Here is a 12,499-nt window from a genome sequence, read left to right on the forward strand (position 1 = left end):
TGATCCCCAGCACAGTTAAATTTTTTTTTTTTTTTTGAGCTGAGGATCTACCACTGAGCTAAATCCCCAGCCCCACAGTTCAATATTTTAAGTGTTATTGTACAACCAGTGACCCCCACTTTCTTATTGGAGGGACTCCCTGCCAGTTTGATGAGAAGCCTAGCAAGAGCATTTTCAACCCTCTTGTGGAATTTAGTCATTCTCCTTCATCACTGAGGCCCACAGAGCCCCTTCTTCCTTCTCATCACACTGGTTTTCCCAGTTCCATCCTGCATTAGCATTTCCCCAAATCAGAAAAGCAGCGGGCCAAGGATGTTCTGGCCCTTTAACGTGCTGAGTTATGGTCTGGATCTCTAAATGTGTTTAATAGGATTAAAATACTACATTGACTTAAAATAGTCTCTTAGTTGTTCACACGATAAAGTTCTTTTGCGGCAATGTCATCAATATCTCTTGTTCTTTTGTGTCTTCTAAAACAAGAGCCTTTAAACTCAGTCTCCTTCAGCTTCCCTTCCAGGCCTGTGTCACCATACCTGGCCTTTCTGGACTCTTAATATTGTGATCAAACCACTCCTTTAATCCCAGCACTCAGGAGGCAGAGGCAGGTGGATCTCTGTGAGTTTGAGGCCAGCCTGGTCTACAGAGTGAGTTCCAGGAAAGGAGCAAAGCTACACAGAGAAACCCTGTCTCCAAAAACCAAAAAAAAAAAAAAAAAAGCAAGTTACAGGACAGCCAGGGCTGTTACACAGAGAAGCTCTGTCTTGAAAAACAAAACAAAACAAACAATAATAGTAATAATAAAATAAAAATTAAAAACCTCCCCCAAACAGAAATGCACTAATATTAAATAATTCTAAATGTGTATGAACATAAACCTAAGTCTATAAATTTTAAATAACAATTTTATACATAAGTAAAATGCATATTGATGAGGCCTAGTACTTAGAAATCTTACTGCCATTTTGAGCACTCTAGTCTAATGGAAAAATCTCTGACCTTTCCTGATTTAATTTCTTCCATTTATGGCTGTGTGCCATCAGATAAGTCAATGGTTAATTTATTCTAGAACTCTGGGCAGAATCACTTGTTGACTCTGCACCCTTCACCTCACTAGACCCCACAAATCATGAAATGGAGCTCTAAGACTGAGAGATGCTTTGGAGGCTTGCAATGGCGCCCAGAAGATGAATAGTTCACTGGGTTACATGCCCACTGCAGAACTCTCCAGTCGCTACAAAAGAGCTCAGTGAAGCTCAGGGTGCTAAAGTGCTATACTGTGATTTCAGAAAAGGTATTCTAGGCCATCTTACACACATATGAGGAGACATTAGGATTCAAACTAATGCCTTGGGAAACTACCCTTGAAAACCTGGACAGACTCAGAGAAGAGGAAGAACCCAGATAGGTGTCAAATGATGTATAGAAGTGAAGAAAAGGCCAGAGGTCTATGCTTGCCTCACAAGCATAACTCAGAGCTTAAGAGCACCGGCTTCTCTTCCAGAGGTCCTGAATTCAATTCCCAGCACCCATGTGGTAGCTCACAACCATCTGTAATGAGATCTGGCGCCCTCTTCTGTATAGATAATAAATAAATCTGAAGAAGACGGTCAGCATCATCCTACAACATTGAGTAGAAAGAAAGTCAGGAAGATCCTGGTTTGCAAACTAGGTGTGAATGGGAAATGGGGATGGCCGCGGTGTGGAAAGTAGGTAGTTCTAGGAAACTCTTGTTGGGTTGGAGGGATAGCTCATTGGTCAAGAGCTCATGTTGTCCTAGCAGATTCGCTTCTCAGCACCCACACAGGCTCACAGCCATCTGTAACTCCAGTTCTAAAGGACCCAGTGCCCTTTGCTGAGCACTAGGCTCACAGGTGGTGAACATACGTGTACATGTGGGAAGCAGAGGAAGCTCTGATTGGATGAAGTCCTGAGTAAATGTGTATCTTGACATGGGCAGAGCCTGTGGAGGACTCTGAGACTAATTGGCCCGTGGGAAATTGGCAAAATCATTACCCATATGGGCCAGGCTCCAAAACAATGGCAAACTTTACCAAGGTGTCACAGTATGAGTGTTTATGGATCAGGGTGTGCAAAGACTAGAAACTGTAGCTTCCTCCCACTGGATGTGGGAGCTGCTTGCCTACAGAGACCTCCTACTGAGACTAGCTAATCCCCATACTCCCCAATCCCCACACTGTACCTAATAAATATGCTGAGGTTCCAAGTTGAGGCAAGTAGCAATAACAGAACCGACTTGATCCCAGTTTTATTATGTCTGTCTTTTTTCATTACCTCACTTCCCCTAGCAGAGTTCCTGCTGAGCAGGATGTAGCATACATGCAGACAGATATTCAGACAGACACATAAAATTAAATAAATAAATAAATCGACTTCAAAGACTCATTGGTATAAAGCCAGGAGTGGTGGCTCATGCCTGTAATCAGTTCCAGCTACTTGGGAGGGAGGGTAAGATGGGAGTATCAGCACAAACTGAGCAAGCCTGAACCAACCTTGAAAAAGTAAATGGTCATGTACACACTAGGCCAGAAACACAGGCAAGTATGCTTGTCTTCCCACAGTGACAGAATATTATTGAATAACAAATTTACAGGGTTTAATGGATCCAAGGAAAGCAATTTGTCATATAATCTGCCTACCTGAGTAGCCTGGCCAAGGCAAATGCAAGTTCTTTATTCCAATCTTATATATATATATATATATATATATATATATATATATATATATGTATATTCTTATATGTATACACACATATATTTATATATATGCACCCATGTATGGGTTACAGAATGAGGATCAGCTAAAGAGGCTTCAGCAGCACTCAAGAGAGTTAGAAGTGGGCTGAGACAGTCAAGCACCAGGAGAGAGCTGCTGCGGTCAGGTTGGAGAGCAAAGCTGCAGAACTCAGCTTCTAGTTAAAAGACTTTAGGAAAAGGACACCATGGATCAGGTCCAGGTACACACAGACAGACTTTAGGAAGTCAAGGAGACTGCATCAACAGCTGGGCACTGAGCTGAGTCAGTGAGTTCCCCATCTGAGGCCCATGGCATCAAAAACTAGAACTTGAGTTACAGATTGTCGTGAGTCTGAGCCGCCATATGGTTGCTAGGAATCAAACCTGGGTTCTCTGGAAGAGCAGCAAATACGCTACACTTCTGAACCATCTCTCCAGCCCCAATATAGTTTTTGTTAGAAATGTGTGAAGGTGTTTTTTTGTTTTGTTTTTTCATTTATTTTATTTTATGTGTGTGGGTGTTTTGCCCATTTGAATGTATACTGCATGTGTGCCTGGTACCCACAGAGGTCAGAAGAGGCCATGGAATTTCCTGGAACTAGAATTAAAGATGGTTGTGAGCTACCAGGTGGGTGCTGGGAATCGAACCTGGATCCTCTGCCAGAAGAACAAGTACTCCTAACTACTATATGGAAGAAGTTAATGGAAACAAGACCGGACAGGGAGCAGGAGAAATGTGGTACAACTGAAGTGGTACTTATTTTTGTGTTTGATCTGCCACTGGCAAAGGGGACACAGCTCCTCACCACATCTGCAGTTGCCCAAGTTCTTAGAAGTCTCCAGTCAAGCAAACCTGGGGTTTGTGGCATCCATAAAGAAATTAATTTCAGAGTGAGCCAGAAATGAAACAAAGTTGGATTGATGGGGGAAGGAGGGGACAGGACAAGTGTGAGCCTCTCTAACAGAGGCCTTTAAGTGTGTTTACAATAGGCATATATACTCTTGTGGCTTTGTGAATTATACCTCTACAGCTTGCTAAGGACTCCCCCTTCTCTCCAGCATTGTCTAAAGAATGTAATTTATAATGAAGTTAAAAGCTAAAGAAATCTTCTCAGTAAACAAGGCTGTAAAGAGGATTTATGAGGGGTGCTATTTAGAGTTGGGGGAACAGGAGAGTGCTAGAAACCTAAGGTTATGTATTGTTTTAGCCTGAAGTAAATGCAGCCTAATTATCACCTTTGACATCCTTGATTGAGGCTTCTCTAGAAACGGCACCATCTGATCTGTTGTGAGAGGAATGTATTTATTGCCTTTGAGGATGCCATTTGGGAAACATAGATAGTCTCTGTGGCCTTGGGTCCCTCTCAGTGGGGTCGGAAGACTCCAGCCTTTCTTTGTAGTAAAGACTGATCAGCTTTCAGCCTCTTCCTGTCCCAGCCTTTTCTTCCCATATCACCACAATTCTAACATTTTTTTCCCCCGAGACAGGATTTTTCTGTGTAGCTTTGCACCTTTCCTGGAACTCACTCTGTAGCCAAGGCTGGCCTCGAACTCACAGAATCCTCCTGGCTCTGCCTCCTGAGTGCTGGGATTAAAGGCATGCACCATCACCGCCTAGATCTACCATGTTTTGTTGTTGTTTTTCTTTTTTTGGTTTTTCAAGACAGGGTTTCTCTGTAGCTTTGGAGCCTGTCCTGGACTAGCTCTGTAGCCCAGGCTGGCCTCCAACTCACAGAGATCCTCTGGCTCTGCCTCCCGAGTGCTGGGATTAAAGGCGTGCGCCACCACCACCTGGCTCTACCATGTATTTATCCTACAGCAGATATAATTAGAATCATTTGCCAGGCATGGTGTTAATTCCAGCATTCAGGGATCTGAGACAAGAAAATCTGAGTTCAAGACCAGTCTATTCTTCATTCATGTCTATGTCAAGGCCAGTGTGGGCTACACTACATAGTAAAAGTCTGTCGAAAATGGTATTATTAAAGGTGTGTGCCACCATGGTCGGCTAAAGATTTTTGTCTGTTTTCTACATGTATGCAAGAGGATCTTGGACCCCTCAGAAGTAGAGTTACAGGGTGTTGTGAGCAGCCTAATGTAGAGCTAATGTAAGAGCAGCAAATGCTTTCACACTCTGAGCAGTGTTTCCAGCCTGATTAAAAAAAAATATTTTGATACTTGGTTACTATTTAGATTTGGGTTAAGAGAGAAAGCCATACAGTAAAACCTGAGATGGCTTCCTGGCCTGAATAGTTAGTGACACAAAATGGGAATTCCTTCTATTCTGTGTATGGGTAAGATTTTCTCTCAGATGTTAGTGAACATAGGTAACCACAGCAGCCGCTGCCAAGCTGTGCCTGTGCACTAACCAGCCTTTACTTGAAACCCGAACTGCCTGAGCCAGGAAAAGCAGAACAATAGGAAGGTCTAAGTCCCCCATGACAGCCTTCAACTACAGATCTTGCTGTGGCTGAGACTTCCTGGGTGAGGCTCCATGCCAGCCTAGAGGGGCTACAAATGCATCCTCACAGTTCTAGGTTCATATGAAAATAAAATAGAAAAAAAATGTTGTGCCTGTGGAGTTGAGAGAGCGACTTTTAGAAGTCGGTTCTCTCCTTCCACCATGGGTTCTGGAATCAGGTAGTAAGTACCCTCTCTGGCTTTTATCCACTGAGCCACTATACCACAGGCATTAAACAAGGTTTTGTGTTCCTTTTTTTTGCTTTGAAACTGGGTTTCATGTATCCCAGGCTGGCCTTGACTTCACTATGTAGCTGAGAGTGACCTCTAACCTCCTATCTTCCTGCCCACACCTTCCCAGTGCAGAGTCATAAATGTATGTGCCACCACATCTTGTTTGAGATAGGTCTCGATATGTAGTCCTGGAACATCCAGACATTTTATAGGAAGCCAGATAGGAAATATCTTGAGTTTGCACATCATAGACAGTTTGTGTTATACTTCCTTCATGTTTTGTTGTATACCCCCCACCCCACCTCACCCTAACCCCTCCACCCTAGTCACCCCACCCCCACCCCTGCCTCCCAAGGGTTTCTCTGTATAGCCCTAGCTGGTCTCAAACTCAGATCTGCTTGCCTCTGCCTCCTGAGTGCTGGGATTAAAGGCGTGCGCCGCCGCCACCACCCAGCTAATCACAGTGCTCTTAAAGTGAAGTGCAAGGTAGAGAAAAGGAAATCCTTGGAAGTTCTCCAAGGCCAGCATATAAAAACATCAACAACAACAAAAACCTGTTCTTCTTTGATGGGGGATGTATATTAAACATGCATCTATGTTCTATTGGCTGGAGTTTGGCAACCCCTATAAACCCTATAAATGGAGTCTAAGAGGGAAAAAAAAATACTGATTTCTGGTTTAAATATTAGGGTAGCACATCCAGGTAGACATATTCATAAGCCAAGAGATCTGGGCTAGAGATATGAATTGTGAGTCATAGGCACACAGGAGCCAAGGAAGGAGGCTTTGGGGCAGCTAACATCATGCAGGAAGTGGGGGGGGGGGGGGGGGGGGGTGATGGGGGGGACAGCTACACTAAGAGAGCCTTAACCTTCTCCAGGACCAGAGTGAAGGTCAAAGTCCAAGCAGGTTGGCTGGGAATATAAGAAGCCAGTTTGGGTACAGTGGCTTAAGAGCTGTGAGAGATCTATGCGCAGAATCCCGGAGACATGCAAACCAGCCTGAGTTTGAAAAGAGCTCCTGACCCCTGGTGCCCTGCCTACCAGTCTAGGGCTGGGAGGAGCCAAATGTTCCCTGCGGACGCAGCAGCAGGCAAACACAAGTGCTGATATGCAGGCAAAATAATACCTGAGGTGGGATATAGGCAGGGCGAACCACAAGGGATTGGGAAATCTGAGCTTCAGGCAGAGTGTTGATTTCTTTTTTTTTTTTTAGTTCTGGGGATAGGGCTCAGGGCCGCTCACATGCTAGGCAAGCACTCTGTCACTGGGCTACACTATTTTCCAGTCCCCTTGTGGATCTTTTAGGAATTCTCTTAGTAGCAGCTAGGAGCGTAAACTGAGAATGGTAGACAGAAAAGCTTTGTAGCTGGATATGGTTGTGTACACCTGTACTCTCAGCACTTGGGAAGGATGAGGCAGGTGGATCACCACCAGCCTGGGCTATAGAGTATGTTAGAGAGGAATTTAGGAGTAGCTTTGATTCTTTCCAACTGGCTGGATGAAGGATAAAGATGAACAAGTCTTCCAGATTCCTTTTTTTTTTTTTTTTAAGATTTATTTATTATGTATACAGTGTTCTGTCTGCATATATGCCTGCAGGCCAGAAGAGGACACCATATCTCATTACAGACGGTTGTGAGCCACCATGTGGTTGCTGGGAATTGAACTCAGGACCTCTGGAAGAGCAGTCAGTGCTCTTAACCTCTGAGCCATCTCTCCAGCCCAGTCTTCCAAATCTCTGCTGCTTCTGGAGACTGGGATTACACTATCACTGAAACAAAGAACCATAAATGCTGGGGGTGTAGCTTAATTGGTAGAGTGCTTGCCTAACATAAACAAAGCCCTGGGTTCCATCCCTGGCGTTGTAAAAGAGCATGGTGGCACACACCATGTAATCCAAGCAATGGGGAGGCAGAAGCAAGAGGTTCAAGAGTTCAAGGCCGCCTCCACCACATAGTGACATATTGAGTTCAAGACCAACCTAGGATACAAGAGACCATGTCTAAACCTTTTGTCCCCACCCTCCAGAAAGAAAGAAAGCTATGTATGCCTTCTTCCTTCACTGATGGAATGCAAGCTTCATTGAGACAGAATTTTATCTATTTCCTTATTTGAGACAGACATTCATTATAAAGCCCTAATTGGCTTGGCCTCTAATAGATAGAGATCTGCCTGTGTCTGCCTCCCCAAGTGCCTGGAGTAAAGTGGTGTGTCACCATGCAGGGCAGGACAGAGTTGTTGGTTTTTTTTTGTTGTTGTTGTTGTTTGTTTGTTTGTTTGTTTGTTTTTTGCTTTATGGAAAATTTATTGCAACACTCCAACAGCAATCACATTTTCTTTTCAACATCTTGCTCTGCAGCTTCCTTTGTCCTCTTTGCTCGGATGCCAAAGAGCCGGGCATTGGCCGGCGCCATGTGTAGACTGGCAAAAGCCTGAAGTTCTTCTCTTCTTCTGTGATGACCCTGGCTTTCTCCTTTTTGTAGACATTCCGGATGGGCATCACAGGTCCTGTTAGCTGGGTGGCCAATTTAAGTTCTTCAGCAGAACTATCTCTCTTCTTTGGAGCAGAAGGCTTCCTGGGGAAGAGTATGAGCTTGGAGCGGTACTCCTTCAGGCGCTGCACATTGCCCTGTAGTGATTCAGTCGATTTATTTCGCCTCCTTGGGTCCACAGAGACGCCAATGGCGCGAACCACTTTGTTATGGATACTAGCCACCCTGAGTTCTTCCAGGCTGAAGCTCCTGCCAGCTAGAACCTTGGTGTGGTATCTCACTGTGGGACACCTTACTATGGACCTGATGGGACTGGACACAGGGCGAGGAGCAATGCAGCGCACTTTCGCCTGTCGGGCCTTGCGTCTGCGGATCTTGCGTGCCTGCTGGTTGAATCAAGTGTCCACTCCCTGCTGCCAATCCTTGTGGAAGTGGGGCTTCAAGATCGTGCCATTCCAGCTGGGCACCATGGCTGCCTCCTGTGCAGGAGGACGGCCGAGTGGAAAGGGCTGGTTTTTGTTTGTTTGTTTAAAGATTTATTTATTATGTATACAGAAGAGGGTGCCAGATCTCATTACAAATAGTTGTGAGCTACCATGTGGGTGCTGGGAACTGAACTCAGGACCTCTGGAAGAGCAGTTGATGCTCTTAACCTCTGAGCCATCTCTCCAGCCCCAGGACAGGGGGTTTTAATCATTTTGTGCTCTGCCTGTATCCCTAGAACCCCAAACTGTATAGCACTGGTTGAAACTCAATAATTTTGTTTTTCATTTTTGTTTCTTTGAGACAGAGTCTGGTGTTGTGGAATCTTATTTTAAGTAGGCAAAGATGTATTTCATCTGTTTATGTTGTGGAATATAACTTTAACTATGTGAAGGTGTGCTACGTTTGTGCTGCATTTGTTTAATTATGTAAAGATCTGTTGCTGTTTCACCTTGCCTACCTAAGGCACCTAATTGGTCTAATAAAAAGCTGAACAGCCAATAGCTAAGCAGAAGAGGGATAGGTGGGGCTGGTGGACAGAGAGAACAAGTAGGAGGAGAAATCTAGGCTCAAGAGAGAAGAAGAAGGAGAGAATGAGGAAGAGAAGACATGCCCAGGCCAGAAACCAGACAAACACCAGACAGACAGAAACAGGAAAGTAAGACATACAGAAAGAAAGGTAAGAAGCCCAGAGGCAAAATGTAGATTAAGAGAAACAGATTAATTTAAGTTAAAAGAGCTAGCCAGAAATGAGCTAAGCATTCATAACTAATCATAAGTCTCTATGTCACGATTTGGGAGTTGGTTGGTGAACCAAGAAAAGAAAGCCTGGTACAGTCTTTGTAGCGAAGGCTGTCCTGGAATACAGTCATACTCCAATACCCCCTTCTAGCCACTGAGTTAGCATAGACTCTCTTTCTGTGATTCTGGAAACTCAGCCCAGGGTTTAACACATGCTAGGCAAGTACTCTCTCACTGGACTAATTCCTAGTCCTGCTTTGAGTTTTTTATTATTTATTTATTTATCTATTTATCCATTTATCTATATTTATTTATCTATCTATTTATTTGTTTATTTATTATTAAGGCTGGCCTTGAATTTAGGATCTGACTGTCTCAGCCTCCTAGTAGCTGTAACCATCTACCAGTGCTAGCTAATCTGGTCAATGAATTATTGGTTTTCATTAAATTACTGAAGAGATGAATGTTCACATAATCAGTAAGTCAGTGTCAATGAAGATGTGTGGAGCCAGATGTATAATCCAGTGGTCTAATATTGTGGGGAATATGAGGAATTCAAGACAATGTCTTTCAGGTTACACTGGAAAGCCTGACTGAAAACATACTGGGCAGTGGCCAACTGGGGAAAGTTTACATCTACTGGCCTCAGGAGAAATGAAATTTTACATGGAGCTTCAGTGCTGCCAATAGCCTCCTCGGGAAGCTGACAAGAGCAGAGGGACCGAGAGCATGCACTAAAATACCGTCTGAAAACTACCCGAGGGAGGGTAGAGTGAGTTGGTGCTAGAGAACACAGCCCTCCAGGAAAAGCCGTCATCATCAGCTCCCTAGTCCACTTGCTGGAGACTTCCTCCGAAGAGGAGATGAGGCAGAGCATTGGCAGCTCACCTGGGAGTCCAGCTGTTCCTCACCTCAGCTATTTGTATGCAGTCCTGCACTAATTGCACAAGGCCTAGGGGAGGGGCTCTCTTGGGACCTGATGTTGTATATAGGCTGGGTAAGGTTAACAGAAGAAGACTCCATTAGCGGGAAGCAGGAAGCCACCATTCTTTTTTGTCTAGACTTTCCATCTTGGGCGTCACCATACCCCTGTGAGCAGCTCCTCACTCATGTTCTGGAAGGAAGCTCAATAAGCTCATTAGTTCCTCAGGCTGAATTTTGTTAAACTCATACTGCTGTGAAAGTCTGAAAGTCAAGCAAAGCCAAAGTTCACTTGAAGACAATAATTTTATCAGCGTTTAAAAGAAAATTCCCAAGGCCAGCAATCTGTACATTTAAGCTGCTGCCCAGAGAAGGAGAATGGAGAAGTGGAGGTGGGGTGAGAAAGCCATGCTGTTTGAGTCAAGCCTTCACCATATGACAGACATGGAGGAGAAGGGTTTGTTTTTTTGTTTTGTTTTGTTTTGTTTTGTTTTTGGTTTTTTGAGACAGGTTTTTTCTCTGTGTAGCTTTGTGCCTTTCCTAGAACTCACTCTGTAGCCCAGTTAGGCCTCAAACTCACAGAGATCCACCTGCCTCTGCCTCCTGAGTGCAGGGATTAAAGGCGTGCGGCACCGCTGCCTGGCTGGGAAGGGTGCTTTAAAGGAAGTGCAGAAGTCCAGAAAGCACCAGGGAGAAAACACCCATAGGCTCTGGCCAGCATCAAAAAGAGAAAAGAGCTGGGCTGTGGTGATGTACGCTGTTAATCCCAGCACCCAGGAAGTAGAGGCAGGTAGAGCTCTCTGAGTTCAAGGCCAGCTTGGTCTACACAGAGAAACCTTGTCTCAAAACAAAACAACAATAACAAAAAGCTAGTTTGTGAGCCTGGACTCAGAAGCTGAATAGATCCAGTCTGACCTCATGATGCTTGTGAGGGCTGCACTAAGTAGGGTTAGAATTCTGGGAGAGAAAAGTCCACTATCTCAGAGTCAGCCTATCTCTTTAGCATGGCTTACAATGAACCCCTTCCCTAGGGTGGTACCTCAGACTCACCCTACTATCATACTCTCCACCTAAAGGTAGATTCCCTGCTTTACTGTGTCATTCTCCTATCTGAAGATGCTTTAGGAGATAGGATGAAGTTGAGGAGTGGAAATCCAGAGGTCCAATTCCAAAGCTATTCACAGAGGAGATCTAAGTTCATACCCTCAAGTACAGCCTCAGGTGTATCTTCCAGTACACCTGGAGAAACCAGAGCTCCCTCCTGGCATTCCTGGACAAGACAGTTCAGGATGTTTCTGGAACTGTAGCCTTTGAGGTCCCTACCCTAAGCAGCCTTTCTGCTTGCTGCTCCAGTCAACTGGGACCTTAGAAGGAGGGGGTATAGCCATTGTTGACACCCTCAAAGGAAATTTCAAATCAACCAGCAAAGGGAGGAGGAACATGAGCCGGTGAGGTGACAGCAGGGGATGGGAGCAAGGAATGCTCCAGAGTACACGACTTACCAATGTTCACACTATTCCAATTTAGCCTGAGCAGAAAGCACAGGAAGCTTTTGGCCAACTGAACCTGAAACTAGAACCTCGTCCACCTTGACAAAGTCATCCACAAATCCAATGTTGTAGTCACTGGTCTAATCTGGGAATGAAATATTTGTTGGTTTGAATTTTGTTTTTTTTATTTTAGACAGGGTCACTTTGTAGCCCTGACTAGCCTGGAACTCACAGAGATCCACGTGCTTCTAGGTGAATTTAAAGGTATGCACCACCACCTCAGCTATAAATTAGTTTTAATGCTGTGCCTAATATACATATGTGTAAGCATTTCTTCATTTTAAATTGTGTATTTCAAATGTTTTTGGAATTTCTATCATAATGTGACCTCTGGCCAGATGACACTTAGCAGTTCTTGTTATACTGGGGTGGGTGAGAACTGAACCCACAGCCTTGCACTTGCTAGGCAAGTGACCTTCCGCTGAGCTCCATCGCCAACTCCTTTTTATATTTTTCTTTTTGAGATGGTCTCACTAAGTTGCCTAGTCACACCTTGAAATTGCAATATAAATTTAAAAAATGAGAACATGGTAGCTCCTAGGTATGGTAGAGAAGAAGGTTTATTGTAGATATGAGGGAAAAAACAGCCAGAGACATCTTGAGGGGTCCAGGCTGAACCAAGCCAGGAGAGGAGGGGGAGGGAGGGAGAGAAGAGGATAGAGGAAGCAGGAGCCAAAAGACCACCATGAGACCAAGAGGCCAAGAGAGGAACCACAGACCAGGAGAGATCAAGGAGCAGGAATGGAGCCAGACAGGGCCAAGAGGAAGAGGCCAGGAGACCTGGGAGCCAAAATGTCTGACTTATATAGGGATCTGAGAAGTAGGGGAATGGAAGGAAGCTCACGCTCGGGCTGGGAAGGTTC

The 12,499-nt window shown here is 44.6% G+C and overlaps 1 protein-coding gene and 1 pseudogene across 2 annotated transcripts in view; one reads left to right on the forward strand and one right to left on the reverse strand.

Moving 5' to 3' along the window:
* The window catches only part of Fbxo36 (F-box protein 36), a 71,431-nt gene that overhangs the window by 22,505 nt on the left and 36,427 nt on the right, over positions 1-12,499 (forward strand). The window lies entirely within an intron of this gene.
* Positions 7,741-8,411, reverse strand: LOC118572951 (annotated as a pseudogene).

Source organism: Onychomys torridus, chromosome 23 (genome assembly GCF_903995425.1).
Source record: "Onychomys torridus chromosome 23, mOncTor1.1, whole genome shotgun sequence".
NCBI lineage: Eukaryota > Metazoa > Chordata > Mammalia > Rodentia > Cricetidae > Onychomys > Onychomys torridus.